Source organism: Ambystoma mexicanum, chromosome 4p (assembly GCF_040938575.1).
Source record: "Ambystoma mexicanum isolate Mex_15411 chromosome 4p, UKY_AmexF1_1, whole genome shotgun sequence".
Classification (NCBI taxonomy): Eukaryota; Metazoa; Chordata; class Amphibia; order Caudata; family Ambystomatidae; genus Ambystoma; species Ambystoma mexicanum.
Genome location: NC_090927.1, coordinates 1,177,554,004 through 1,177,580,578, shown reverse-complemented (window position 1 = coordinate 1,177,580,578; position 26,575 = coordinate 1,177,554,004). Strand labels below are relative to the sequence as shown.

Here is a 26,575-nt window from a genome sequence, read left to right as displayed (position 1 = left end):
ATGCTCGGAGTTATGGGCACCACTGATTCATCGCTTGAAGAATTGAGAGAAGTTAACATCAGTTTATCTACGGCTGAGTTGCAGGCTTGGGAGTCTAAGGGAGGACATTTTAGTGTGCAGGATGGGTTGCCATTTTATCAAGGACGTTTGTATTTGCCTGTGCAAAATTTACAAACCCAAGTAATGGCAAATTACCATGGTGCCATGATGGAAGGTCATCCTGGAGTCACCAAGACTATGGAAAAGGTAAAGCGGTCTTATTAGTGGCCTACTTGGCGAAGAGATGTGGTTCAATTCATCAAAACCTGCGGTAATTGCGCTCAAAACAAACCCAGAAATAGAAACCTGCTGGTCTTCTTCAACCGTTGAGTGTGCCACCAATTCCATGGCACACTCCTTCAATGGATTTCATCACCGATTTGCCCAAATGGGATGGGTTTGATACCATTCTTGTGGTGGTGGACCTTTTTTCTAAAATGGCGCATTTTGTGGCTTTGACAGGACTACCTTCTGCATCATATCTGGCGAGAACATTCTTGGAGAACATAGTGAAGCTGCGTGGTTTTCCTTCAATCATAGTCTCTGACCGAGGAAGTCAATTTGTTTCCAAATTCTGGAAGAAATGCTGCGAGCTGGCTAAGATTGATGTGCGCTTGTCCACCAGTCATCATCCACAAACAGATGAGCAGACCGAGCGCACAAACCAAACTTTGGAACAATATATCCGATGCATGCTTCATCAGACTTAAGATACCTGGTTAAATGTTTTGTGGGTAGCAGAATATGCCTACATTAATTCGGTCTACACCTCCACAGGATTAAGTCCATATTACACCTTACATGGTCAGCATCCACAGACGTCAGCCTATGATCCACCTGCATCATTGGAAATGCCAGCAGTGAAAACTCTGCATGATAATATTGCTACAGCCATAGTCGAGGCACGAGAACAATTGTCCCTAGCAATAGAGTTGCAGAAGAAATTTGCTGATCGTAAGTGAAGTGACACTCCTGAATACCAGGTGGGGGAACCTAGTGTGGCTAGCTACTAAGAATTTGGCATTAAAAGGATCTTGGAAATTCCTTCCAAGGTTCTTGGGGCCTTTTTCTATTGAAGGAGTAATCAACCCAGTGGCTATGAAAGAGACACTTTCCAAGAATATGAAAATCCACTCAGTTTTTCATGTGTCCTTGTAGAAACCGGTCTGTCCTGATACCCGAATCCAAGAGCCGCCAGCTCCTGTAGAAGTGGAAAATGATCAGCCCGAGTATGAAGTTAAGGCAATCTAAGGTGGTGCGCAAGAAGTTATTCTATTTGGTGGACTGGAAAGGTTATGGTCCTCAGGATAGAACATGGGAACCCCTTGAGAATATCCATGCACCTAGATTGTTAAAGGCCTTTTATCAGAATAACCCATGCAAACCAAGGAAGGGGGTTTCCAACTTAGGAGGAGTTTGTGGGGGGGGGAATACTGTCATGATCATGATTTGTCCTTGGTAATTATCACTGAGGAGTATTGTGTAGTACATAGGTGAACAGTGGCAGTATCCTGAAGAATCTTTTGGGAAGAGACAACATCGTAAGCTAAGAAGAATCCTAGGTTAATCAGTCAGGAGTGGGTGTCCCCGCAGAGCTCAGTTAAGCGTTACAGCGAGCCCCGGTTTAGCCAATGACAGTAAATATGGAAGTTCCTGAGGGGCCGTGACCCTCAGAGGGTTGATCTTCTGCGACCGGCACCAAGTCGCAAAACGCTTACATTTGTGTCCGTATAATTTCAAAGTAGACAATTCCCTGGCGAGTACCGCCCTGCAGTCCGCCGGAAGATCGTAGCCACCGAACTCTGTGCTGCAGGAGCCAAGCCTTCAGGTTCAGAGATCCCGGGTCGTGGTTCAGGATTGCGCCTCTTTCCTAGCAAAAAGATCTGCGACCACTGGCAGCTTGACTGGAGGGGACGCTGGAAAAGGTCAGTGTACCAGTTCTGCCTCAGCCACGCTGGTGTGACGAGGATCACCCTCCACCACTACCATCTTGAGTTGACTGATGACTCGAAGAAGTAGCAGCAACGGAGGGAACTCATACAGAAAAAGGCCTTCCCGAGGGAATGAGAATGCGTCCCCCATGCTCCCGGGCTGGGGGAATCTACTGGCGAACTTCTGGCACTTGGTATTCATCGCCGTCGCAAACAGATTGATCTGGAAACTTCCCCATTTGAGGAAAAGTGTGTCCACTTGATCCTGCCAAAGCGCCCACTTGTGACAAGAGCGCAGCTCCCTGCTGAGAGAGTCAGCGACGGTGTTCTTTACTCCTGCCAGGTGAAACAGAATGAGGAACATCCCCTGGGCGACGGCCCAGTGCCACAAGTCCTGCGCCTCTCTGGAGAACTCTGGGGATCTGGTGCCCCCCTGTTTCCGGATGTGAAAAATCGTTGTGGTATTATCCGTGAAGACCCTCACCACTTTTCCCTTGAGGGACTGCAGAAACGACCTGAGGGCCCAAAACACTGCCCGTACATCCAGTACATTCTCTTCCGGCCGTCACAGGCCTCTGGCGTGAAGACTTCCGGTGTGGGCTCCCCATCCTTCCAGGGAAGCGTCAGTCGTGCCCTTCTCCTGCTACGGGTGGCTCTGGAAATCCGTAGTTCCGGCGATGTTGGTGCGCACGCCCCACCACCTTATCGCTCGAAGGAACTCCACGTCGAGCGTGATCTTGTCCTGGAAGCCTCCGGACACTTGCACCCAAAGGGTGCTGAGGAATTCCTGCAGAGGGCGCATCTGCAACCTGCAGAGCCGAATCTGGTATAAGCACAACCTCATGCCGAGCAGTGACTTGATGTTACGCACTGTGGCGATCTTCAGTGCCAACAGCCGTTGCACCTTGCCCAAGATGGCCGCTATCCTCTCCTCCAACAGACGCCAGGAATGACAGTGTTGAGACTGGACCCCAGGAACAGCGGGTCCTGCGATGGAGTCAAGCAGGACTTTGCATAATTCACATAGAATACCAGTCCTGTCAGTAGCTGAACGGTCCTCGCCATGTGGTCGACAGCGATGTCCCTTGACTTGGCCCAGATGATCCAATTGTCCAGGTAAGGGTACATGTGGATCCCATGCAGACGCAGATGGGCCACCACCGGAGCTACGCACTTGGTGAAGATTCTCAGCGCTGACTTCAGTCTGAAGGTTGAAGCCTTCAACTGGTAATGCTTCCCTTGGACGACGAAATGCAGGAACCTGCGATGCTTCTCGTGTATGGGGACGTGGAAGTAAGTGTCCTCTAGATCCAACAACAACAAAGTCTCCCTGCTCCAGCTAGCTGACCACAAGCTGCAGCGTTAACATTCTGAACCTCTGGGACTTTATATACTTGTTGAGTCATTGTAGATTGAGAATGGGCCTCCAGCCCCCGGTCTTTCTTACAAGAAAGTATCTTGAGTAAACTCCGGAGCCCCTGAGTCACTGTGGAACCAACTCACCCATTGTTTTAGCACACCTGCTGCTGAAAGTAACAGCCTTTGCTCAGACCTTACACAGTCCTCCTGGTTTATCATCTGTTGCTCCTTTGCTCTCCTTTTGTACACATGCAGCCACTTAAAAGGTTGCAAGTGAAAGCTCCCAATTGAACTTTCCTGACCATAGTTAAAACGACATGCCTGCCTTTCATAGTACTTTGCAGGCATCTTCCTCTTCCCAATACTAGAGTGGTAAAAGGAGCCAGTGTTCATTACTCCTAGTTGCCTCTTCTTTGTTCCAGTACTGTCATAGGTAAAGTGTGGGAAGATGTTGTACAATAGCCTATAAAGGCTGGGGGAGGATTACGTTGGTCTTCAATAGGAAAAGGGGATACCATGTTTCACATGTGGCTACCCCACTCTCAATCCCCAAGGACTCTACCCAGGTGATCCTCCCTCACTTCTCCACCCCCAGGGTCAGGATCCAAAAGCGATGGCATTTCCCTGGCCACCTGAGAAGAGGATCCAGGGGGAGTAGTAGTGAGGATACCCTCAGATTTCTCACAGCACATACTATTGGTGAGTTTACAAGTAATAAATGTTGCTCCACCTAAGCTATAACAAATGCTGATCTAGAATGTGAGTGAGCTATATGTACTGTATTCCTTTTCATTTCATAACACAGGGCTCCTTTTTAAAAAATGTTTTATTTGTTAAAAAATTCAACCTTAAAGTGAAAAATGAAAGGTCGAGTACATAACAAAAAAAGAACCTTTTAACAAGTGCATTTCATGGTGTGGTTGTTCCTTAATCGATGGTGCTGTGAAAACAAGGGCTTTGTACTCAATCCTTAAAACCGATACATTTGTGAGTAAAAGCACACTTAATAAAGTAATCAATATGCCAAATTATGTATCCCCATAAATGAGGGGATCGTAAAGGCCTGTTCATGTTTGTCCATGTTAATTCAAATCATTTAAATTCAGGCTGTTGATAAAAATGACTACTGAGACCACCATCGACACTTGTGTGCCCCCAAGGCATTTTCCCCAGAAAGATTCCCGATCTGCGCAAACAACCGAATCAAAATATTTTATTTAAATAACAGTACCTTCTGGTTCTCAATGTGGAACATTCTGTCTACAGGTGCTTCAAGGTTTCTGTTTTAGCCACTTGTTTGCAAAATCTACATTCAACCTCTGTCACCGACAACCTTTTTCATATATCCAGAACCTCCTAAGTTGGAAGAAGGTTCCAACGGAACCACAGGTAGTCATCCCTGATCTTTGCACTGGGAAATTACACAAAATAAGGAACTAGAGTCCCCTTGCTTCTATGTTCATGTTGCAAGTGAGGTAAACTGATGTATTCGTGCAAGCTTTCTGTGTTTGCACCCCAATCAAATTCAAAAAGCTTTTTTTAACCCATTCTGGGTTATTTGCCAAGTCTTCCTTTTCCATTTCCAGTTTGCACAGTAAAATGTCACAGCAGTCAATTAAATCTACCAGCGTGGCTACCTGGCCAGAATTCATGACCTCAGCAAAGGCTAAATAAAATGTGCTATAGCGATGCCACAGAAATTTAGCATACGATAACGAAAGACGCCAATGGGATATCAGCGAGGGTAGCCCGAGTTTGTGTATAATGGCACTCGCAGGCACTGTGTTTGAGACCCCCCCCTAGATCTTGCGCCAGATCACACCCTCAACCTTAGTCAGGAAATCCAGTGCCCAAGCTTTCAATAGCTCAATTCCATCTAATAGTTTTGGACTTATTTTCCCCCTCAAAATCTAATTGGAGTGATCATTGAAAATTTGCAGTAGCGAAACTTGATTCTTTTCATTTGTGTAATGTAGTGTTCTGCTTTCGCCCTCAGATAATTCATAAGGAAGTTTCTATGTGGAGAGCTTATAATTGGAAAACCAAGGTTGACAATTGTCTTACTCTTGACCCTCTAGGGCATCCCCATTCACAGAGTAACTTAGTGTGGTTTTTCGTGCTCTCCTTACAAGCAACATTACCTGAGTTTTTGTGGAGTTGATCATAAGATTAATATCCCCTTGCAAAGCCTTCAAATGCCGGCAGGAGGCGGCATAGCCCTGTTTGGGTGTAGTCCAATAAAACAGTCCTCAGCGTAGGCCAACCAACTTATTGGAATGTTTCTGATTTTGAGAGACAAGGGAAGCTGTCTCAAGAGACCGGCATCTGTGACGTACAAGTTGAAGAGGCCACAGGCGAGAATGCACTCCTGTCTCAGGCTGTTACTTGTGGGTATCTTTTCAGATAGACTGCCCTCCATATTTAGTACAACTTTAACATTCGTGTCTTCATTTAGTTTAATGATCAGCTTTAACAAACCCACGGGAATGCCCCACTTCCTTAATTGTGGCCAAAGTCTCTGTGTGGAAACTGTGTAAAAGACGTTGGATAAGTCTAAGGTTGCTAGGTGTATGATAGAGTATTTTCCTCTTTTGACTAAATCCTGGAGACAGCTCAACACTTATCCATTCAAATTTGTGCCATGATTATTTTCGGAAGCCGGCCTGAAAGGGTGATAACACCTTTTTACTTTGAGCTCATGCTTCCAGGTGTTTCAAAATCAGACTTGCAAAAATCTTACTATGCGCGTCTTGAATGCTAATGGGATGATCATTTTTGGCGTCAGATGTACTTCCTCTTTTTCAGATCCGGATGATGTACGCAGTTCTCCACCTTATTGGATAGGTTGCTGTCCTCAGGATGTTATCAAACAGGAGCTTCAAAATACCTGCCCACTCTCTCATAGCTCCCTTAAGAAGACTATTTGAGGTTGGCACCCACAAGCTCATTATCAACAATGTTGCACCTTTCATGTTTGCCTTTTTCCATTGCTAAATTCCCCTCAATGCCATAGATGGCTCCATGATATCGAGCCCAGTCCGCTTCCGAGACGGCATTGATGGTGCTTTCTCCACAGCCTTTATTTTTGTTGTTCAAGAAGGCCCAGAAAGATCCTGAGTCTTTCTTCTGGAGATAGCCCAACTTCTCCTCTACGTTCGCCTGGACCATAATTGCGATTTCTTACCCAGTTCTTATATTATACCGGATTTATTTTTTATTTGCTTCAAACAATCATTTTCATGCCAGTTGCGTTTCCTAATTTGTCGTATCAAGGGCCTCATTTCCTTCTTTTTTTCTGCCACTTGTCATATCTGTGGGTTTTCTTGTTGATAGGTTGTTTAATCTTGTCCTTGTTCCATTTATCACCATGTATGCTCTCTATCGCGTTATGCAAGAAGTTAAAATTCTCACGAGTGATGTCAACAGTTTCCAATCATAGTTGGTACTTTTGACTACACCTTTGACTTCTTCATTCATCTCATCTATCTTATGTTGGTTCCATCTTATTCTGTAAGATGCAGAGTTAAGCCCAGTGTCCTCATCGTACTTCGCTCAACCTCTTCCCATTGACAAATTTAATGAACAAGTCGGTAAGCTTTGATCACTCCAGTTATTTTGAGTGATTTCAGAGTCCCTGCATTTGGTCATCAGAAAGTTGTTGAGGTAGATATAATCCAGGGCGGATCTCCTATCGCCACTATGCCAGGTACTGTATTCCCCTGTGTCCACATTAGAGGAACCATTTAAAAAATACAAGCCCATGTTGTTTAAACACTTTTTCCACTTGCTGCAATTCAAACCCAAAAATTAAGGATCCACAGAATCGGCACTGTCCCATGTGGTTGATTTGGATGACCAGACTACATCTGCATCCAGGTCAAAGCATGTTGAATTGAAATCACCAAAGACAATGACATGTCCATCTTTATGGAACTCCATCCAGTCCACGGAGAAGGTGGTCCGGGCTTCAAGGAAAGAATCTAGCTGTTCTATGCCCTCGTGGCAATAGATATTACAAAGTAAGAGTTGTAAGTGCATCAATTTGGTGCGACCTTCCCACTCAGTGACCAGTAGACCTGTTCTGAAATATTGTTTTAATGAACCTTAGACCACTATCAGATCTACGCATGGTCATGAGGCCCCCTTTTGGCAGTTGTACTGTCACAATATAGCCATCCATTGCGGGTGCTTACATCATAGATCTAATGATCTCAACTTGTGCCCCACAAATATTAGTAAATAGATGCTTGTGACCTCTCGTGTTCCATGTGGCTAGTTTAAAGGCTTGGGGTTCTAGAGCCTACATGTGGATTTTTGTGATTCACAGCTTGGGTTTAGAGTGACTCACCCCCTCTCCCGTCATTCTGTCAAGAGCCACCCTCCTGTCCTGTTTGCCCGCATTCATTGTGCAAGATAATTTGTTGTGAAGGAGTGTTATGTTGGTATTGTTCATCGCTAGTAATTGTGGCTCCCCCCCCCCATCATGTGAGTCCCTGGTCATGTCCATGGTTTTGATGGCAAACCCAAGTTGCCTCAAAGTCTCGGCCTCCAATATTAAATCAAAAACCACTCTGGATTCAGATCCAAGCACAACTCCATCAGTGTGGGATTGGTCTACAAATTCCACACTCTCAATAACTGTGGTCGATATAACACTTACATTTTTTCAGAGAACAGGGACAAAACAGCAGAATGATTGAAGACCAACCCCAATACAGTTGGCCCTCTAAAAGGAGCCGGTACAAGGCCTTTTTGGCTGGACGCAGTTTAAAGTAATTGTCCCGTTTAGAGGCAATAGGAAATGTCACATCGATCCCCATTTCTCTGCATAAAGCCACCTAAGTCCTCTCTACCCCTTGCACCTTTCAAGATTGAAAATGTAACATTATGAAGATTGACACAAGCGCGGTTCAGAGGTTTTTTCAACTGTTGGCATAACCTTTTGTAAATATGATGTACGTCGTTTATGTCCAGGCCCTCATTATCAAGGCCTCCAACCTCTTTTCGCCCTCTTGAGGTGTCGCGGCCAGGTTTGTCCCACAATTCATCACTATTGATCTGCAGCCTCTGTGTTTTGTGATGAGTATTGTGGGACAAAGCCATGGTGGCGCTCACAGCCTTGTCTCGGCACTACACCATCTTTGGGTCCACAGGGACCAACACAATTAACATATACATTTGGTCGTTCAGCATTGATGTTCGTTAATATATGTGATGTGTTGGTGTCCCTTTAGATGGTTTTGTAGTTTGTCACTGACAGCCCCATCTCTGTTTTGTTGCGGCCGGCTGCCCTTTTGTAGCAGGCAGATGTTCAGTTGCAAAGTTCACTCACACTGGTGGTTCCCAAAAGGAGGCCTGAATTGGAGTGTTCAGGTAGCTTGGTACTTCGCCACACTGTGAAGCAGTCCATTTCATTATTGGGATGGTGGACATTGCAGGTTCCCCGGCAACCTTGCAGTTGGAATTGCAAATTGCCAGTGACCTGCAATTGTGGTGGCGGTCTTTGACCTCACCTTCTTCATCTTGTCCGAGACATAAATGATTATTGAATCAGTATCGGGCTCATATGCAACCGTCTCAACTGGACAGGAGAATGTTTTTTTTTTCTAGTTATGGCAAGTATTTCTGGTATGGTTAAGTTCTGTATAGATTTGGCTCGGAAGTGTATGGTGGGACTTTTTATCACTTTCCCTTGGTTTGTTTTCTTTGCCTGCTTTACCTTTTTTACCAGGCCCATTCCTGATAATAACTTTGTTACTGGTGTACACGCAGTGGGGTGTGTCCAATCCAGCTGCTCCCCTTTTTTCCATTATCGACGGAAGGGCTACAAGAGGAACCATAGTGCCGCTAACGGGAAGGACTGACGGCAGGGGGCTGTTTGTCTTGGACCATATTGTTGCCAGCTTCCAGCACTGTATTCTCCGACATAAAAACCACTTGTGAAGCGTTGACTCCTCGGTTGAAGAGTGTCTCTGGCAAAGTGTCGGAGGTTTCAATCAGTGATACCTATTGAGTTGGGTCTGTCCCCTTTGTGTCACAGGACTTGCAGGTTTTTGGATCATACGGTCTAATTTGTTTTGAATGTCCCGCAGCACCATTGTATTTTAACAAACGTCAATTTGATGTCTTCATACAGGTCTACTAGGGTGGTAATGACTTAATTGATTGAGGATAATGCAATCTGCGCCTGCATTTTGTTAGTTTCCGACTGCCGCATGTAGGGGCAAAACGAGCTGTGCCTGGAGGGCAACTGTGGTTCAGAGGCATAGGCGGTGCTCGTGTCGGCTGCACTGTCGTCTTCTCCAGAGTCCTTGTAAAATACTGGGAATGTTCTCTCCATGTGGCCACGCCCTTATTCTGGCCTTATTGCAGTAGATGTTGACTCCTCCATGTTTCTTAGGTTGACGTCCACGTCCCCTCGATCTGCGTAAACTTGAGCTGAATTATGTTCATGAGCCCCATCATTCACGGGGTGGGCCAGCTCCGCTGTTAGAGCATGCAGGGAACTAAAGCCATTCTAGTAGTGCTCGAGGGGAGGGGGGCTTGGGTTCTCATTGGTGATTGTTGTTGGCGATGTCAGCAAAGGCATTTTGCTCGCCATTTCCAGCATTTGTTCGTGAAGCGACTTGTGAAAGTGCTTTGACAGGCTTCTTAGACCAAACATTGTAATCACGTTGGACGGTGTATGAAAAGCCTACAATACAGTTCTGATGTGTGGCTAGTGGGGGAGGGAGAGATTCACACGCACAAGATTACATTCACAGGTTCACCATTACCTTGTGTTCCACGGTGAACCACGGTAAACCACTCTTGCTCCACGCTGCGTTCCGCACTTCTAAGGGATTTACTAGTATACCCCGCCTCCAGGCAGTGAAGGAAAGTGCAAACCGCTCCCGTTCATCAAAACACCACGGTAAACCACTCTTGCTCCACTCCCACGCTTCTGAGGGCTTTAATGGTATACCATACCCCCAGACAGTGAAGGAAAGTGCAAACAGACGCTGTTCAGCAAAACACCGCCGTAAACCACTCCTGCTCCACTCCCCGCTCCTTGTAAATGATGGAACCTCTAACACGCTCAAAACCAGATACGGGTATCAAGTAGTTTGGTTAAACTAACAAGAATTGGCATCCACCATACTGATAAGGTCAGCCAACCGTGCACAGATTAACAATCCTTAAGATCAAAGTTGATAATTATCCTACTTCAAGCTCTTTAGATAACTAAGTAAGCATCTCCTACCTTGCTCATTGCTATTTAGATTTACATTTATTGGGATGAAAACAGGAACAATCATAGTGGTTAAAACCAGCAATTGACGGGATAAAATTAAGTTGTGGAAGTGCACAAAAGCGTGATCTAATTTGTTACTTGACCACCAGGTCAGATATATTGCCAGTGTAAAACAATATACAAATAAATCCACACTACAGTAACGAGATGTTTTCCTTATGATCAATTTAGAAAGTATATGGGATGTCGTGACTAAGTTCGGAGAGAAAAATACTGGTTGACACCTAACCTTACTGAGGAGGTCCTCCTTTACTAACAAAGAATGTTGTAATTGAAAGAGCGTTGAATATTGCCAGGGGATTATACATTGTAATTATTGAAGGATGTTCCTTTCCAGGAATTGATGAAATATAAAATCTGGACTATAATTATAGGAAAACAGGAATGCTTGAAATTCATAAAGCAAACGGAAAACAGAACATTTTTCAAATTGTATTGTTCAAGTATATAAAGTAAGCACACATTTGGGTGCCCACTTCTACTTTGCCTTTCTAGTGTGCACTTAAAAATATTTATCACAATCGCAAAGATGTGTTGCTTGTAGGCTCTTCTTTTATTCTGACTCTTAACATACTGGTTACACATTGTCTTGGTCCAGCCAATACATGTGCCGCATCCATATTGTGCTTTTTTTCAAGGCTTGTGCCCTTAATTGTTCACTTGCCCAATAGAATTGTATAGTCAAAGCTTCCATTGATTTGGCGCATGTATGATATTGAAATGGGCATGAATGATGTAGATCTTTAAGGATATTTTTGGATGTGAAGAAAAAGTGCCAATTGAAGGGCAATCTGCTTTTGAATTTGAAACCAAAGAAAACTTCATGGTCTTTTGAAAGACCTTTGGAATGCTATACAAAAATTTATATTAGAGTTGACATTGTAAATAAACATACTTGGGAGTGTGCCATTTCTTTTTGTTCCACTTTGTGCTATTGTCTTGAGTTTGGTTTGTGGTGCATTTTCTAGTTGGTCTATTCAGCAGTTGTCCGTATACTACCCACTACATTTATTCCTGTTAAATATTGCTGTTGAATAAGTCTCTTCTCTCAAACTGTGGCACAGCAATGCTGGCCACTGTTTCTCATGAGCCTCGTTGATTTAGTATGGTGTGGGCCACTTTATTCGGCTATGGCTATATTTCCTTATTGATAGACTGCTTGGTAAGTAAGGATTGTGACAAGGAAGACCGACAATGGGTGTAGTGTCCAGATTCTCCAGAGTGATTGCCTTAATTTTCATTCTATCCAGTTGCAGTGTTCCTTGTCACATGCCCCGTCACACCCAAGCTACCCTGTGCTATGTTTACTGGGTATCAAACAGGATGTGCTGTGGGAGGATCTTTTAAGTGCCATGGTACTAACTAAGAAATACAATAAATGCACTTGAGACTTTGGAAAGGGTAGCAGGTTGACGGTACACTAGAACTCTGTGTAATGATTACTTTTTTTTGGCTGTTTTTGTTTTATTATAGTTAAATAAACCTTTTTAACACAATCAAAAACATAATAAGAAAGGAGTACAGAATTAAAAAAAAAAACTATCATATTACATATGATACAATGTAGATTGCCCACGCTAACAGCTCAGGAAGACTTTATTTTATTAAAGACAAGGAGGTGAGCATTATGCTTTTCTTTCTTTGTTTACTGCTGGACCAGCACTTCAAAAATAACTTTTAAACTGAACATTGTGATTTTTTTATAAACATGTGATAGAAAATCCCATCTGAGAGGTTTAAAATACTCAACAAATCAATACTCTTTTTTTTTTTTTTCAAGACTGCAAGCCCCATGATCCCTCGGGGTCTGGTGGCCTTGACCTCTCCTTCTCCACCTATCAGTGAATGTCCTCCGATATAAGACCCCATCCCACTAGGTCCATTCCTCTTTCTTTGCACTCCATTCCACTCTTATGAACATGAACTGTCTTATGTCAACTCTGATCTCCCGATCAAACAGACCTGCGTCTCTCCGGCGAAGACGTCGTGGTCCAACAGGACAACTTGCAACTTCATCCTCCCGTCACTTCTTCGAAATACTTTCAGGCCGTCTTCTGGTCATCTCCTGCGAGAAAGGAGAACACTTTATGAGGGTGGGAATGTGTCAAAGCTTACATGATATACAATGCATATACCTTCAAGATTTGCCATTCTGGGTGGGATATAATGCTCGCCTCCTTTTCTTTAATAAAATGAAGACTTCTTGAGCTGTTAGCATGGGCAATCTTCATTCTATGACAAGACAGGAGGCTCGCATTATGCTTGTTGAAAGCTTGCAACCACCATATTCGTTATATCTGAAACGGGTTTAAAATAAAATGTCTTAAAGGTCGACTCGGAGAACCAATCTGCTGATTTCATTATGTCCTGTAGCAACACCCCCACATACAAGGCTCTAGAAGCCTTAGCGCCTCTAGCTGAATGCGCACCAAATACTGGCAAGTCTATTCCTGCCCACTGCATTACTTCTCTCACCCATCTAGCTATTGTCGCAGTAGCCACAGCCTGATAAGGTTTCCTACGCGCTATAAGCAACTGAGTCATCCCTCACAGCCTAAGCTGCGCTGTTACTGTTTCGTAATCTTTAATGCATTGGGCTACGCACAATTTCTAATTCTCTGTTAAATAAGGGTATGAGATTACTCGCAAATCTGTTGTCATCCTTTTTGTGATAGTAAAAGCTACCCTATCCGGATAAAATACTTTCCTATCTGTTTCTAGCGCTTTGATGTCAGACACTCTACGACATGCTGTAAAGCACAACAACATTGCTCGTTTGCCTGATAATTGCGATCGAGAAAGGGCCTCATTCACAGGCCACCTCAGAAAAAGATTAAAGACATCACGGACATCCCACAAAACTACAGACTTGAGTTCTGGTGGCCTTTTTAACTTCATTCCTTTCAGGAGGCGCAGTACTGTGGGTTGTTCTCCTACCGAACATCCATCCACTTTGTCGTGTCCTGCTGAAATTGCTGATCTGTAAACACCTACTGTTCTAAAGGCACAGCCTTCTTGGAACCTGAATGCCAGGAAATTCAGTACCTGTACTACAGGGGCTGAAACGGGATCCAAACTCTATTCTGCACACCATTGGACCCAACCGTTCCATGCAACGCTATAGCTCCTAATGTTGGAAGGCGGCCAGGAATCCCTGATACAGGCTGCAGCGAGTTGCAAAATTCCTGGCAACTCCCCACTCTTCCTGAAACCCTGCAGGCTATCGGCTGAAGTGTGCTTGCTGAGATCAGCGGGTGAACTTGACCGGTGGGCCCTAGAAGAATGTCCGGCTGATACAGAACTATCCTCGGATTTTCCGAGGAAAGTTCCATCGCTACTAAAAACCATGCCTGCGATTTCCAAAAGGGCCGAACCATCACAATGTCCGCTTGGTCCCTGCAGACTTTCGCCAGCACTCTCGTTATCATAATGAATGGCGGGAAGGCATAATGTTGCTCCACGGTTGCAGGAATGCGTCCATGCCCGCTGCTCCCGGGTCTATCCTCCAACTGAAGTATCTCTGCGTCCGTGATGAGTCTGGATGCAAATAGATCCATGTCTAGGGGCCCCCATAGCCTCTGTAAACTCCTGAATACCTGTGGATGTATTCTCCAATCGTTGGAGTCTACAAGATGGCGTGTGTTCCAATCTGCTACATCGTTCAGAGTCCCTGGAAGATACTCCACTGTGACTGCTATTCTGTTCCGGAGGCAATAATGCCAGAAGTCTTTTGCCAGCAACGCTAGCATTCTGGATCTCGTCCCACCTAGCTTGTTTATATATGGAACGGCTGAGATGTTGTCCATCTTCAGCAGTATGCAGCATTTTACCTTGTCTTTCGTGGAGGCTCGCACTGCAAAGGAACCTGGTAATAATTTGAGGCAGTTGATGTGCAGGCGCAACTCTTCTTCTGACCACTTCCCTCCTGTTTGTATGTGCTCACACCTGGCTCCCCAACCAGATCTGCTTGCATCCGACTCAGACTAGGTCTGGAACGTCTCCAAATATTGCTGTGCCGTTCCAGGCCTCCATATTGTGCAGCCACCAGTGCAGTTCCGTGAGGACTTGGTGGTCTAGGGCCACTAACTGATGGTACTTACACCTCCTTGGAGGTGTTTGATCTTGAGGCGCTGGAGCTCTCGATAGTGGAGCGGTTCGGGAAATATCACTTGGATGGAAGCCGCTAGAAGGCCCACTACTCTGGCGAGAGTCTGAAGCGAAATAACTTTCTTCCCTATCGCCCACTTGATCTCCTTCCTTATCGCTTTCACTTTGTGTCCTGGAAGTTCGAGGGTTGCTCTTTTCATATCGATAGTGAAACCTAGGAATTCTATCCTCTGAACTGGTACCATCTGAGACTTGTCTAGATTCATTCAATCCGAGCGAGGACAGGAGCGTGAAAATCCACTGCACGTTCTTGTCTTTGTCTGGACCTAGCACCATAATGTTGTCTAGGTATATAATAATACAAATTCCGCTCTCCCTTATGGTTGCTGCCACAGGCTTCATAAGTTTGGTGAAAGCCCAAGGAGCGGATGTTAGGCCGAACGGAAGACATGTGAAGCGCCATATCTCCTTGTTCCACCTGAAACGTAGGTACTTCCAAAATGCTGTCGCTATCAGAACTGTACGGTAAGCATCTTTGACATCTAGCCACGCCAGCCAATCCCCCGAGCGCAGAAGGTCTCGGAGAAGATGGATGCCTTCCCTCTTGAAGTGGTTGTACACAAGCCACTCGTTCACTCTTCAGGTTTATGACTGGTCTTATTTTGTCGCCCCTGTGAACTAGGAACATGTTGCTGAGGAACCCTGGTCCTCCCTGGCAGTCGCGCTCTATTGCATTCTTGTCTACTAATTTCCTGAGTTCACTCTGTAGTAGCGCTGCTTCCCCCTGCGTCATGCGTATGGGGTGGGGTTCTGCTCTTTGAATAGGGTCCCTATAAAGTCTAATTGCAGCCCTACTACTGCTTGTAGCACCCATGCATCGCGTGACAAGGCTTGCCACCCGCTTAAAAATTGTAGAGTCCTCCCCCCCTACTCGCATGCTCATTGAAGCACTGGGCTGCCTATAGGCTCCTCTACTACAGCGACTTCTGGGAAATCCTCAATCCGGTCGGGAAGGGGTCTTGTGGCTTCCAATCCCAGTACTGGGCACGTGGTCCCTGGGGTCTGTGTTGGAAGTGAAACGACCGGACGCGTGACCTCTGTGGCAACCCGGAAAAATCCTCCTTATTGAGCTCTGGGCCTTCTCTAAAGCTGAGCATGTGCCCACGAATTGGGACATTTCCTTTGCAAATGCTTCACCGAATAAAAGGCCTTTGGAGCCTTCTCCAGCCTCGTAGGAGGCCAGATCGCTCAATTTACTGTCAATCTTCAACAGTACTCCCTCTTCTCCTCTTTCTGAAGATAGAGCACAATTGGCGTTTTCCAGGAGACAAACTGTGCGCTGGGCCCAGTTTCCTAATGCTTGGGCGTCCACTGGAATACTTGCTTCCCTCGCCTTCTCTGCTAGGTCCATGATCTTCGCTAATGGACCTGTGATATCCAGAAGCTTGTCCTGGCACCGTCTCCTGGCTCGGGCGACACTTTTTCTTATGTCCCGCGCCGCCTTCGTGGTGAAGGTGACCATCTTGGGGTCGAGGTCTGGTGTCTCTGCCAACTTCCCTGGCAATTCTGGTCGCGGGCACTCCGATCTCATACGGGATTGCACCTCTATCCAGAGGTTTCCTAATTTGCTGTGCCATGTAGGCTGCTACTCTGGGTGACAGTACCCACTCCGAAGACTTTGGGTGCCTGATCTCCGGTCTCCGGTCAAACATGTCCGTGGTGTTATCCACATCTTGGGGGTCGACGCACTCCTCTGTGTGTTTATAGCCATCTTCGTCATCTCCCACTTCATCATCGGGCACGTTGCCCTCGTCTTGGTCCCCTGAATTATTCACCCCTGGGGCAGGGGTCTGTCCTGGCATTCCTTTTTCTTTGCCAGGAAGGCTCTTTTTAGCCTAGCGACCGGGTCGGTTTGGCCTTGGGGAGCAATATCATCCCTTTCCGTAGTGCTCGGGCGGGGGGCGGTCAAAGAGTTCTTGCTCTTCCGAGCTGCTTTCCGCCCCTTTGGTTCAACCCCATCAGTGGGGTGTCTGGCTGACGTTCCCTCATCTGGGCTCTCTGCTTTGCTTTTTCTGGCTGAGAGCTGCTTTGCCACGATTGCTTCTAGCATCTCTGGCCTTTCTGTTATAGGCTGCACTCCTTGTGTGACTGACTGAGTAGGGGAGTCCCCCAGCACCTTCTTAAAACTTAGGGATAGATCTGCGTCTGTCTTGCTGGGCTGGGTCCTCCACCCACTCCTCTTTGCTCCACTCTGGTATGGTAGATGGGGTCTGTGAAGGGCTTTTGAATGCCATTGTCCTTGTCCAGAGCCAACTTTTTCGGGAAGTCAGCTGTGAGTACTCTTCTAGAGTACTATTGGGCAGCCATGTGAAGCCGTCAGCTCTGTGGCTTCGTTATACAAAGTTTCTTTATTTTAATTTTATTTTTTTATAAGCCTCTTAATGTGTGCTTTGCGATCAGTGCTTTTTTTCTTTTCTTTTTTTTCTTTTCTCTTTCAAATTCACTGAGGGCTGTATTTCACTGTTCGCTCGATGTGCGTCTCAAAGAAATGAGCGCGAGCGTTCTGGAACTCCCAGGGGACGACGGGAAGACTGGCAGGCCACTGCTCCCCTGGGTCCTATTCGCCTGCGCAACACGAATAAGAAAAACGGGCCCAGGAGTCTGAAGCGAGCTGTTGTTTACTCGAGGCTACGGCCTCTGCTTCCTCACAATGCCTAATCCGAGGCTACGGCCTCTGCTTCCTCACAATGCCTAATCCGAAGTATGAGTTCTACGCATGCGGTGCCTCTGCGCTCGCGCGGGTCTCAACGTTCTTTCTGACGTGATATTAAAGTGGGTAATCTTTAAAGTTAAACAACCTTGCGTGTTAGCAAGTAACCCTGCGCCTCTTATTCAACTAGAAACATGCACTAGACTAGTAGGTTCGTTGTTTTATACTTTTCTACATAAATGAAATGCAAGGTACTTATCTAAAGTGGCAGCAAAAAAGAAAGAGGAATGGACCTAGTAGGATGGGGTCTTGTACCGGAGGACAGTCACTGATAGGTGGAGAAGGAGAGGTCCAGGCCACCAGACCCCGAGGGATCATGGGGCTTGCAGTCTTCAAAAAAGAGTATTGATTTGTTGAGTATTTTAAACCTCTCAGATGGGATTTTCTATCAGATGTTTGAAAAAAATCACAATGTTCAGTTTAAAAGTTATTTTTGAAGTGCTGGTAGTAAATAAAGGAAAGCATAATGTGAGCCTCCTGTCTTGTCATAGAATATAAAACAACAAAATTCATCTTATTCCCAATAGGAACTTTTTCAACCATGAAAAATCTAATATCAGCAATCAATTTCTAGAATCATCAATAGCCATTCTAAGATAATACATGAAACAGTACATTAATAATAATAATGACCCTATATTATTTCCTTTAAACATTATAACATTTTCAACCATATATGGTACATTGTGAAATAAAGGATTGTGCAATTCCCTGTGAACAATATACTCCATATTTGGTCACTATGATAATTATCGAGCTTGTATCTAATGTTATGACACCCCTTTAGATGGATCACTGTACGTTTCGTAAGATGATGTCTGGGAGTTTCGATGTCACAATTACATAATCTACACAACCGTTGGGAATATGATATGTTATCCCACGCACCAGTTCTCAAGAATGTCAGTAATAATTCTAATCTTATTAACATTATTAATCTTATTACATTCACATGATATTGATTTATAAGATAGTTGCAGCGAGACTCAACTGGAAGTGCCTGCTTGACATATTCTCCATTTTATATTTTTCCCAGATAGGTGATATTGGAATTCCGATCCCAAATGTTTGCCAGATTTTTAATTTGCATTTAATTTATAGTTATGCGCCTTATCAATGGAGAATATCCTTAAAAAATACTCAACAAGTATCAACAAATACTTCATCTCTCCGTTGTTAAAGTCACCATCCGGACTATCTTTCTGTAATATATCTTTAAAATTGGAATATATACAATCATGATAGTCAATTCTATTCATTATATGAATATCACCAACTCTGTACAACCTCTTCACTAGGCCACTGTTCCAACTTCTTGACGCCATGGGCATCTCATAAGCTAGCTATGCAGATGCCACCCAGGTGCTCATCCCACTGACTGGTGACTACCCTACAGAGATGAATACTCTCAATCTCATCTACCCCACAATCCAGTCCTGGATGGCTGAAAACTGGCTGTGCTTAAATAGTGAGAAAACGGAACTCCTGCTAATTGGATCCACAGCCACTCTGAGTAAACTCGGTACCCAATATTGCTCATTTACAATGGATAACATTCCCATTACTGAGTCCCAAGCCATCAAGACACTGGGTGTATACCTGGAACCTAGCATGACCATGGACAGACAGGTTAATGCTATTGCATCCTCAACTGCCTACCACTCCAAACTAATCAATGCAGTTAGGCCATTCCTGTCACAAGAAAACTGCATCACCATTGCGAGGCCCGTTATCGGATCGGGGCTAGACTACTGTAACGCACTCTATGCCGGTACATCCCAAAAGAACTTGTTGAAAATTCAAGTAGCCCAGAATAATGCCCTGAGGACCGCGACTGGTACAGCTCGCAGGGATCACATCTCTGGGGTTAGAAGGCAGGTTCATTGGCTGCCCGTCAAAGAAAGGATCATTTTCAAAACACTTGCCATTGCACACAAATGCATCCATGGACTGGCACCCACCTACTTAGCTCAGAGGATCATCAAAAAAAACACCCTCTAGACCTTCCAGGTCTGCGTACGTGAATCACCTCATTATTCCTCATACACGAAGAGTGTGAGCCGGTGGCTCCAGTTTCCCTACCTTGGCTGCAATTTACTGCCCAACTCAGGATGATCGAATCTCACACAACCTTCCGTAAAGCCTTGAAGACGAAGCTTTTTGTTTGACTCGCTTCCCCCTATCGCCATCATTTGGATACTGTACTGCTTACTGTACCTGACATGTAACCTATTGTAAACTATGTTTCGAAGGCATTGTGTCCTCCAACGTATTCCTTATCTTAGATAATTCGTCTCCAGCTTGCTGCCCTCGGAAATGTTTTCTCTGTAGAGGGAGCTGCGCGTCGATGTCCGCCGAGTTGGTGTCCCTCGATAGCCACCATATCGGCGCCAACGTCAACATGCCCATAAATAGCCACGCGTGGCGTCCATTGCTCAGTTCTGTTTTTCCGCGCTTCGTAGGGCCTCGGAATATCGTTGCTCAGTTCAGTCAGATAAACCTCTTATATTTCCTCGATAAAACCAACTCGTACTCGATGGCTTCTTCATCCGAACCGACGACTCCGCAGTCTGGCTTCAAAAAATGTCGAGACTGCGGAAAGAAAATGTCGATAACGGATCCTCATAGGATCCGTTTGTGGTGCTTGGGAATCGAGCACCATTGTTCGGAGTGTGAGGACTGCATGTCCATGACGGCGAAAGCCTTGAAGGAGCGCAAGGGGAAGCTCGAGAGAGGTAAGTCAGTCAAAACCTCCTCGAAGGTTTCTTCGGCAGCGTCGAAGCATTCGTCTCCTCGCCGTCGAAAGCATTCTCATTCTAGGTCTCGAAGTAGCTCCCACGACTCGTCGAGATCTAGACACTCAAAAAAGAGACGTAGAAGATCCCCTTCCTCGTCATCTTCTGTTTCCCCAGAAAGGGTCTCCTGCCCCACAAAACACAGCTCTCAGGCTGAGTGGGAGGAATTCAGGAAAAAAATGCTACGCGTCTTCGAGAAAGCGGCCTCGACCCCCTCGAAGACAGCTGAGGGTGATACCCTGGGTGAAAAACCCAAAAAAATCGAAACGGTGCGAGTCGTTGCACCCGGCGAAAGAGTCCACCCGAGAGCGCCACGGGCCATCGAGTAGGAAGGCACCAACTTCGCCGTTGTCGAAGATCCCTTCGACTCATCGATCAACGCCGTTGTCGAAGGGTTCTTCGACGCATCGGTCAATCGAATCGATGCCATTGTCGACGCCGATTAAAAGAAGAAACCACGGCTACTTCAGAGCCAATGCCGTTGTCGAAGGGTTCTTCGACGCATCGGTCAATCGAATCGATGCCATTGTCGACGCCGATTAAAAGCAGAAACCACGGCTACTTCCGAGCCAATGCTTATACCCAGAGCCTCCAGCACGACGCTGAGAACGTCGTCGACATCCTCGAGTAGGATCCCGATCTTCTCGAGGCCTCTTCCAGTTTTCTCGACGCCTTTCTCGGCACCTTCGAAGCCTTTCACATCGGTGTCGACGGCATCGACGTTTTCTAGGCCAATAATGACAAGTTTGGCTCCTTCTGGTTTAGAAATGGGTTTTACACCATTTCCGAGGTCAGAGTACCCCAGATTATCTTCAATCTATAAAGAAGGGGAGGATTCTGACCAAGAAAGACCCTTCGGGCTGCAGAGGACCACACCACCTGTTTCAGAGGATTTTACCTCTGAGGAAAGAAGGTTGAAACACCTACAGGAATCCCTACATGAGGCAAGTGGATTGGACACTTCCCCAGAAGTGGTATTTGTCAAACCAAACCCAGGGGAACATGCCAAACCCCCTATAGAACAGACATACTAGATAAAGGTCCACAGGAGGATCCTGTGGTCCCTTTCCATACAGCTTTACAAAGGAAAATTTCATCAAATTGAGAAACTCCTGAGGTTATCCCTGCAGTCAATAAAAAATTGTCAGCCAAGTATAAGGTAGCTGTGGCTGACCCTGAATATTTATCAAAACACCCGACTCCAGAGAGCCTGGTGGTTCAAGCGGCAACTTCATCAAGCAGCAGATCCGCTTATCCTACTGTTCAACACGACAGGGATGACAAAAGGTACGATTCTATGGCAAAAAAAGTTTTTTCTGCTTGTAGTATGGCGTTGAAATCCATCAACGCACTTGTACGCTCGCCAGGTTCAGTCACACACTGTGGGAGTGTGATTCATCAGCGGCTGCCTGCATACCGGAAGGAGATGAAAGGGAAGCCTTCCTTAACATCATTAAAGATGGCAATGATGCCATGTGCGAATCTCTTCAAACTGGCATCGATTCTGCTGACAGTATCAGCAGGGCCATGGCGGCAAGTACTAGAATTCGCAGGCATGTGTAGTTATGAAAGTCTGGCTTTGCTCCAGATGTACAGGCCAGACTTTTGAATATGCTCATTGACGGCTCTTCTTTATTCGGTAAAAAGGCTGATGAAAGTCTGGAAAAGTTGCAAACATCTAAAGCAGCGGCAATATCTTTAGGAGCTGCAATCCGCCAAACTCCTTTTCGCCCTTCAGGAACCTCTGGGAGAGGAAAGTCCTTTCGCTATTATTCCACATTCGGGAAAGGCAGAGGACAGCCGGCTCAAAGAGGCCAAAGGAGATCCACCTGAGGTGGAAGGGTCAAAAGTACTAAGGCCGCAGCAGCAGCAGGTGCCTCTTTATCCTCGGCATCTGCATTAGCCACCCCCAAACCACTCTGAGGTCTTTCCACACAAAACACCTGTAGGGGGCAGGTTAGCTCACCATCTGACGGAATGGCAGGCTATTACGTCCAATGCTTGGGCATTGGAGACAGTTGCCCAAGGTTACTGCCTACCCTTTCTACGCATCCCTCAGTCATCCAGCGGGGCACAGCTCTCTAAAAGTTCCAGATCTGCTCCTCTTGCAGGAAATTGTAGACCTGCTAGAGAAAGGTGCCACAGAACTGATACCTGTAGCGGAGAGGAACAAGGGCTGGTATTCCCCCCCCCCCCACTTTCTCATACCGAAGGACGGAGGACTGAGACCTATCTTGGACTTACGAGAATTGAACAAGTTCCCTTTAGGAAGGACAAGTTCAAGATGGTCACTGTCTCTCAGATCCTTCAGACCCTCCAGATCCAGGACTGGTTGGTATCTCTGGACCTCCAGGATGCTTATTTCCATGTGCCAATCCATCTCAAACACAGGAAATACGAGGTTCGCAATTGGCGGCTCTCATTATCAATTTCGAGTTCTGCCATTTGGGCTGACCTCCGCTCGAGGGTCTTCACCAAGCTAATGTCGGTAGTGGCTGCAAGTCTAAGGAGGGAAGGGATCCACGTCTACCCCTACCTGGACGATTGGCTAATCAGAGCTGTATCTTCGGAACAAGCTCAGACCCAGCTAGATTATGTCTGCCACTTCCTTCACAAACTGGGCTTCTCCCTCAATTTAAAGAAGTCACAGATGATACCATCACAGAGACTCCAGTTCATCGGAGCGGTCCTGGACACTTCCCTGGGAAAAGCCTTGCCACCAGAGGTGAGGGCTCAAGATATTCTGCAGATGGTCAACAAGTTTCAAAATGCCCAACATCTCCCAACCTTCGACTTTTTGAGATTGCTAGGCCTCATGGCATCCTGCATCTTCCTTGTGCCAAAGGCTCACCTGAGAATGAGATCTCTCCAGTGGGCACTAGGAACCCAGTGGTCACAATACTCAGGAAGAATGACGGATCTCCTCCGGATTACGGACAAGGTAGCCCACGACCTTCAATGGTGGGCCTATCCAGAGAACATCTTGAAAGGAGAACTGTTTTGGCAACCATGGGCGGAGATAACAGTAGTCACAGACGCCTCACTCACGGGTTGGGGAGCCCATGCCAACGACTTGACCATCAGCGGTCGTTGGTCTCCATTGGAGTCCAAACTACACATCAACCTGTTAGAGCTGAGAGCGATCAGACTAGCTCTGAAAGCTTTCCTGCCATCAGTACAGGGGAGAAATGTCCTGATAATGACGGACAACACGGTGGCCATGCACTACCTCAACAAAAGAGGAGGCGTGGGGCCACTGCCACTGTGCAGAGAGATAATGCAGCTCTGGTTTTGGGCAATTCAGGAAGGAATCTCTCTATTGGCAGTTCACCTGGCCGGAGAGAAGAACTTGACAGCGGACGCTCTGAGCAGGCAGAGCATAGTCTCCCACGAGTGGGAGCTAGCTCAGGAAGTCCTTCAAGAGATCTTCGCCCTTTGAGGAACCCCTCAGGTGGATCTGTTCGCCACCAGTACCAACAGGAAGTGAAATCTGTTCTGTTCAAGGGAATTTCCCCCTAGAGGAGCTCTAGGGGACGCGTTCGTGGTGGACTGGGAGTTTCCACTCCTTTACGCGTTTCCACCAGTCCCTGTTAATCCTCAAATGATCAGGAGGTTGAGAAGATTCTGGAAAACCATGATCCTAATTGCCCCGGACTGGGCCAGGAGAACGTGGTACCCGGACTTCTAGATTTTGTCCATCTGCCCTCCATTCCGTCTTCCACTCAAAGAGAATCTTCTCTCACAGAAGGGAGGTCAGGTTCTCCATCCAGACATAAGAACCCTCAACCTTCACGCTTGGCTTCTGAAAGGTTGAGGTACAAGGATTGGGACCTCCCTGACAACGTCATGGAGGTGTTGCTTTCGGCCAGAAGGCCAGCAACAAAGTCTTTATACCGCTGCCGTTGGAACAAATTTTGCAGCTGGTGTAGAGAGAACAATATCGATCCTTTTTCATGCGGTACACCACCGGTGTTATCGTTTCTACTCTACTTGGCAAACTCAGGCCTTCAAGTTGGCACTGTAAAAGGCTATCTCGCGGCGCTATCAATCATCAAGCACACTGCAGAGGAACCATCGTATTTCAAACTACCCTTAGTAATACAATTTCTCAAGGGATTAACTAATGTTTATCCTCCAAGACCATTCCAAGTTCCCTTATGGGACTTTAAATTTAGTCTTACATTTCCTAATGGGTACTACCTTCGAACCACTCCACTCTTGTTCGCTGAGATTTCTCACTCTTAAAACTGTCCTTTTAGTAGCACTAACATCTGCTAGGAGGGTGAGCAAATTACAAGCTCTATCTTGTAAACCCCCAACCCCCATAATATTTTCCATAAGGACAAAGTTGTCCTACAGGTGAAGCCTAATTTCCTCCCAAAGGTGGTTTCTGAGTTTCACATCACTCAGAAAATTACCTTACCTTAGTTCTACCCTCCTCCCCATCCGGGGAACGCGGAAGAAAGGCTACATAGGCTGTACCCAAGGCGAGTTCTAAGCTTTTACATCAGCAGACTGGCTAGGATTAGGCAAGCAGACCAACTGTTTGTATGCTTTTCGGGTCACAAGTTGGGACTACCCATAACAAAACAAACCATCTCCAGGTGGATTATCTTGGCCATCCTGGAATGTTATAGACTAGCAGGGAAAGAGCCACCCCAAAACCTCAGGGCTCATTCAACCAGGAGTATCACAGCTTCTTCGGCTCTCCAGAGAGGGGTACCGGTCCGAGACATATGTGCGGCTGCCACATGGTCGTCCGCACATACATTCACAAGATTTTACAACCTGGATTCCTCCGCTAGTCTAGAGACCAGATTTGGCAAAGCCGTATTACATTTGGTCCATTCCTAAAAGAGATACATGACATTCTTACTCCCACCTCCAATTACATGCCACTGCTATGGGAGTCTATCTAAGATAAGGAATTTGTCGGAGGACACAATCCCTTCAAAGAACAAGCTACTTCTTACCTGGCAACTTTCTTTTGATGAGATGTTCCTTTGACATATTCCTTATCGCCCCTCCCATCCATCCCCGCAGTAATACTTCCCTTGTGGTTGCAGGTCACGCTCCTTCAAGGTCGATAACCAATTCATGCAAGACTTATCTTATGCTACAAAACGGAACTGAGCAACGGACGACGCACGTGGCTATTTATGGGCATGGTGACGTCAGCGCCGATACGGTGGCTGTCGAGGGACACCAACTCGGCGGACGTCGACGTTCAGCGCCCCCTACAGAGAAAAAATATCCTAGGCCAGCAAGCTGGAGACAAATTATTTAAGATAAGGAATACGTCGGAGGAACATCCCCATCGAAAGAACGTTACCAGGTAAGAAGAAACTTGTTCAACTGTATTAATCCATTGTACTGGGCCGCTATCCTGTAACCCTTAAGCAAGCCTGCATACATATTCTTCTCAGCGCCTCTATGCCCTTGGGTTGTAGTGCGCTATACAAATACTAAAACAAATAAACATAAGATATACTCATCAGTATCTTCTTTTGTGTACTATAACCATCCTAATTCACAATCTTTATTAGTGGGCAAAGCACAAGCTTTTTTCCATATTTTCCCTTCCATTTTTAAAAAAATACCTCGACTCTTAGGCCCATGATAAAACTGACCACACTGGAAAGAACCATCTTACATTAAGTGTAGGGACATTGTGAGACATACCAAACGCATCACAACGCTTAGAAAACGTATATGGTCAATTATTCATCGTAATGCGATCTTAAGACCTTGAAGACGACCAAGGTCGAAACACATGTCGGGGGACCACCACATTTTTCCAAAATAAAGAAACAAATTCTTTCTTGAAAAACCTTTTTAAAGCTATTGTTTCAACTAATCTTAATGCTAAATAGTAATCTTCTAATTTAATGAGGCAGAGCGCAGATACCCCAATCACAACCATTTTTTGCTCTATACTGTTGAAAGGACCTCGTGGGTGGACCTTGGGACAAGGGTATGCAGCTTGCCCTTATATCTATCGTTAAGTGGTCATAGCGCATTTCACTAGGAGTCGAACCCATATAGTTACCTAACTGAATTCATGTTCTTGTTTGGATGGCCAAATATGGAGCGTGCACTGCCTACTGAGTTATCAGTGTCCAGTAACAGGGTTCACAATATTGATAGTAGGTGTATCAGTAGGGACACAACTAACGCTAATATACATGTTTCTGACCGTTTGTCCTGCTCTCCCTGTTTAACAGGATTGGTCGACGGCATCCAGACTAGAAGTACCGAAAGCCATGAGCAAATGCTGTTA

General features: G+C 45.8%; 1 protein-coding gene across 1 annotated transcript in view; it reads left to right on the top strand.

The window, feature by feature from the left end:
- The window catches only part of ACAT2 (acetyl-CoA acetyltransferase 2), a 521,847-nt gene that overhangs the window by 207,450 nt on the left and 287,822 nt on the right, over positions 1–26,575 (top strand). The window lies entirely within an intron of this gene.